We start from the raw sequence: 4,862 nt of genomic DNA, 5'->3' as shown, positions 1-4,862 counted from the left end.
CTAGCCTAGCCTGTTTGCTAGCAGGAGAGGCCGGGAAGAGCAGGGGGGGAGGGCGTGAGGGGGAGGGAGGCCTGGCTGTACCCTGCTGGAGCCTTTGCAGTGCTGGAAGAAGTATCATTTACTTTAATAAAAGTACAAATACCACACTAACAATACTCCACTTCTAGTAACTGCATTCAAACCTTTCTTAAGTAAAAGTATAGAAGTATTATCAGCTGAGTGTACTTCAGTCAGAGTGTTGGTGTATCAGTAAAATGTTTCCTGTCAGTGTTTCTCATCATCTCTGATGTTTGTGGATTAATATTCCTGCTGTAGATGTTTCAGGTTGAGCTCATTTGAACTACTTTATATCCTGTTGGCTGGTTTAATGTACAGCGATGCATCATTTTCTATAAGATCATCATATGTTTGTCCTGTGAGAACCTTGTATCAGCTTTGTGGCGATGCAGTACCTCAAATTTCAACTTAAGTGTAGCACTTGAGTAAATGTACTGAGTTACATTCCACCACTGAGACTGTGATTGTGTTCAATATGAGAAGTGTGTGTTACTGCTGCTCATTGCTGCCAAGATAGAACAAACATGACTACAAGCTAGAGATGATAAAAGTAAAAATGCTTATGGTGGTTCAGAATTCTGAGTCCTGATAATGAGACTATAAGTCAAACCTCAATCAAGCCTGTGAGATAGTGGGTTATAAACGGAACTTTTCCAGTCAAAATACTGATTTACATCATTATGTCCAGGTAATGAAATGTGAAGCCCTCCACGTTTCCATGTCCAGTTTTGTCTCTTAATATCTGGTTGCTATTCACAGCTGTAGTATACACAAGTAAAAATACATAGTTCTGATTAACGCAGTCAGCTATACAGTCATGTGAAAAAATTAGCACACCCCATCACAGATTCAGTTATTCATTTAGAAATGTTCCCATATCGATGTCTAATCTTGTCTGATTAATTTCTGGAAAAGAAAGTGATCTAATTACAGGTAAACAACAAATAATAAAGCAGTTTTTCTCATTAGGCGAAAGACATCACCATAAATGCAGATTCTAACTGAGGAAAATTATAGGACACCCCACCCCCTAATACCTCTTGTCACCCCCTTTGGCTGAAATAACTTCAGTGGGACGCTTCTTGTAACCCTCTACCAGTCTCTGACGTCTGAGGAAAGTTTTCCCTGCTCCTCAATGCAGAATGCTTTAACCTGTGTGATGTTTCAGGGGTTCCCCCCCCACAGCATCCAGGATTCTCCTATTTTTTTTCCAGTGGATTTACTAGTATGTTTAGGGTCATTGTCATGTTGCAGGGTCCAGTTCTGCTTCAGTTTCAGTTCTCTTACTGATGGTCTCACATGTTCTTCGAGCCCCCTTTGATACACTTTAGAGTTCATGGTAGATTCTCTGATGGTGAGCTGGCCCAGTCCTGTTGCAGCAAAGCATCCCCAAACCACGACCCTTCCACCTCCATGCTTCACAGCTGGTATGAGCTTCTTTTCCTGGAACGCAGTATTTGGTGTGTTCCAATCCTGTCCTCTGTTCTGGTGTCCAAATAATTCAACTTTACTCTCATCTGTCCAGAGAACATTATTCCAGAAGTCCACGTTCTCTCTGGCAAACTTCAGTCTGGCCTTAATGTTTCTCTGAGAGCAAAGGCTTCCTCCTCGCACACCTCCCGTCAAAGTTAAACTCGTGCAGTCTCTTTCTGATTGTAGAGGCATGCACTTCCACATCAACAGTCAGTGCCTGCTGGAGGTCCTGGGATGAGATTTTAGGGTTTTTGGAGACCTCTTTAAGCACCTTGCGGTCTGCTCTCGGGGTGAACTTGCTTGGACGGCCAGACCTGGCCATGTTGGCAGCTGTTTTGAATGTCCTCCACTTGTACACTATTTTCCGGACAGTGGAATAACTGATTTCAAGATCTTTTGAGATCTTTTTCAATCCCTTACCAGACTCATACGCTCCAACAGTCTTCTTTCTGAAGGCCTCAGACAGGTGTTTTAATCTCCCCATGGTGTTCACTCTCACGTCAACAGTCAGGATCCTAACAGAGTTACAGCACCTCATGTTAACACCTCGGCAAGAGACTTATATGTTTGCTTTTTATTGCACAATAACACTGGAAATTAATAGACAGGCACTAAAGAGTATTCAGTTCTCTTATTACCATAAAAGTTGCAATACCCTGATTATTAAGTAAACGCATGGAAGTATTCTAAGCAAAATGTATTTAAAGTATAAAAGTAAAAGATAGAAGAAAATAGAAGATAAAAGATTCTTTATTGTCATATTCAGTCATACTCAGTATGTTATTGATATGTTAACGTACAAGCAGCATTTACATGTTGTAGCCGACCTATTCGAGCTAATTTTACTTGTTTGGCCAGGCGGCTTCAGTGACTGTACAACAAAGCATTGCATATCACAGGATCATTGTAGGTTTTAAGACAATTATAATAACAATAACTTTTGAAATTGTTTTCATATTTTTTCTTTAAAAGTTATTGCTGTAACATCTTATAAATGTGACTTTTGAACGATGCCTTAGAGTCGTAGGATTTTTGCTCGCATGAAAGTTTGAGTTAATGTTAAGTACTTTTATTTTGCTTAACAGCTCAGCTTTTTTTCATTTACCTGGTGAAAAGTCTCCGTGAGCGCGTGAGAGTCAACACTACAAGGTCCAAAATGCCTTTCTGTACCTGACGCATTGTGACGTAACCACGCAGAGGCGGGGCGTGCATGTTTTCGCTGCCCATATTTTATTTACAACATTTATTTATTTATTTAATTTTTTCTCTCTCTATCCCTCTGAAGCGAAAATGTAGAGCGGCCTCTGTAGTCACCTGTGTGATGTAATCAATGCGGGGGGTTAACGTGTCACAGGCGACCAACTGACTCACAACAGTGAACTAAATCACGCACAGCACCGCAAGGCGCCACACAATAGGAACGGAGAACAATAGCCGCGCGCTGCTCCTTATTCACAACATCTGATTCATTTTAATGCAGTGATCAGCGGGGCCTAGTTCCTGCGGAAGGGTATAGCCGTGCGTGGATTTAAAACACTGCGCTTCAGTTAAAATGAGCCATTTTAGGTGTTTTGAAGCCCCCCGGGAAGAAGAGAGGAAGAACACGTTGTAACGTGTGGAGCTGTGGGGAGAGAGAGGCAGTCTCACACAGGGAGAGAGAGAGGGCGAGAGAGAGGGAGAGAGGAGTGAATGGGCACGACACAGTCAGCAGCACTGCGCCCTTCACTTTATCGATATCGATCAGTTTGGTAATCGAGACATTTAGACCCACAGAGGGTCCGTTAGGTTAGCCCGGGAGCTAGCCGGAACACCAGAAGGCAGAAGCTAACACGATGGGACACATGTGAAGCTGACCGGGAGCTAACAGCAGCCTGGCGGAGAAAGAAACAAGGAAGCGGACGGCTAGCTGCGCTAAACCGAAGCTAACGTTGGCTAGCTGGTGGCTAATATTATTTCTAATGAGCGACCAAGGAGTATGCGACCTGATACGAAGAGGTTAGTCCTCGCTAATTTATTATTTTATTACCAGACATATTTTTATTAACCTTCATTAGCCCGGGTTGATTTTTCATGAATCAAGTAGATAATGAAAGAGGAAGCATACTGCAGGGTGCGAAGGCAGAACAGCTAGCCTGCTAGCATGTTAGCGAGCGTAACGTTTTCATTTCAGGTTACGGGGGGATGGGGAGGGATCGTGTGTGTCATTTCAGATATGTGCTTCTTCAATCAACAATACACCTTACGTCTATAAACGTTTGCATGTACCATTGTGTTTGCTTGCGTTGAGTAAATCTAGGTTACTGTGATGCGCTAGTTTAGCCGTTAGCAACTATCTCGCAAGTGGTGCCAGATGCGCATCTTCATTATTCTTGGCTGCTAACTTCTGTTAGCTGGCTTTATGGTTTAGTAATCTGTCTGGCCAATGTGATGCAAACGTTATCAGTCCGCATTTGGGCACTTACAGAAAAGTTTAATACTGTTCAGAATATATAAATATGAGCCTATATAAATGTAAATATAATAAATATATCTATATTTACACACACAGTCCAGAGAGCTTTCTAACGTTCACTCCTCATCATGTTGCTCAGAAAGCTGGTGCTTTTTTCCTGATCATACCGAGCAAAACAAAGATCCAAACATAGTTTACATACTAAGAAACAGGAGAATAATCAAGGTTTAAAACTCAGACACTAGCTTGGGCATTTCTTAAAAACAAGCAGAAACAGCAAATCAAAAATACAGCATTTTGCCAAGAGCAGATCTAAATCCAGGTGATTTGGAAACAACTTTTATATCAGAGCTTAATGGTTAATCCATCTATTTTTTTAATTGATCAACAGTTTAAGCCATTTCTTGTTTAAAAAATCCAAACGTTTTCCGTCACATTAAGATGAATCTGTTTTGGATTGTTGAATGGACACAACAGTTAAACAATTTAATATGTCACTTTGGTTTTTGGGATAGTTTTCCATAATTTTCTGTCATTTTATAGATCAAATGTTTAATTGATTATCAAGAGCGTAATTGGGAGACTAATTGTATTAATAGCAGGTTGAAGCCGTAATCACAGATATTACACCAATCAGCTAATCAATGAATGAACTAATCGTTTGAGTTGTTGTTTAAATTCTGAAATATCTCAAAACATCCAGACTGATTTGGGCTCTAGTTGTCTGCAGTGTTCAGGTGTGTCTGTAGAGCACTGGCACCTCACCTGTCAACACCTGGTCGACTCGACAGATGAAATTACGATCGCTCATTAAATCTAAGTGAGTAGCACAAACACAGGCCCGTGTTGAGAAATGAAAGTAAACCACAAAGAATGGTCA

General features: G+C 41.1%; 1 protein-coding gene across 1 annotated transcript in view; it reads left to right on the top strand.

The window, feature by feature from the left end:
* The first annotated feature begins 3,131 nt into the window (after window positions 1-3,131).
* zgc:158376 (uncharacterized protein LOC100101643 homolog) overlaps window positions 3,132-4,862 on the top strand; it is a 20,340-nt gene continuing 18,609 nt past the window's right edge. The window contains exon 1 of the mRNA XM_041956616.1: window positions 3,132-3,525. The gene's annotated coding sequence lies outside the window, so the exon portion shown is untranslated. The remainder of the gene's footprint in view (window positions 3,526-4,862) is intronic.

The sequence above is a fragment of the Chelmon rostratus genome, chromosome 17, assembly GCF_017976325.1.
Source record: "Chelmon rostratus isolate fCheRos1 chromosome 17, fCheRos1.pri, whole genome shotgun sequence".
Classification (NCBI taxonomy): Eukaryota; Metazoa; Chordata; class Actinopteri; order Chaetodontiformes; family Chaetodontidae; genus Chelmon; species Chelmon rostratus.
Note: the sequence above shows the minus strand (reverse complement) of the source record. Positions and strands in the feature narration are given on the sequence as shown.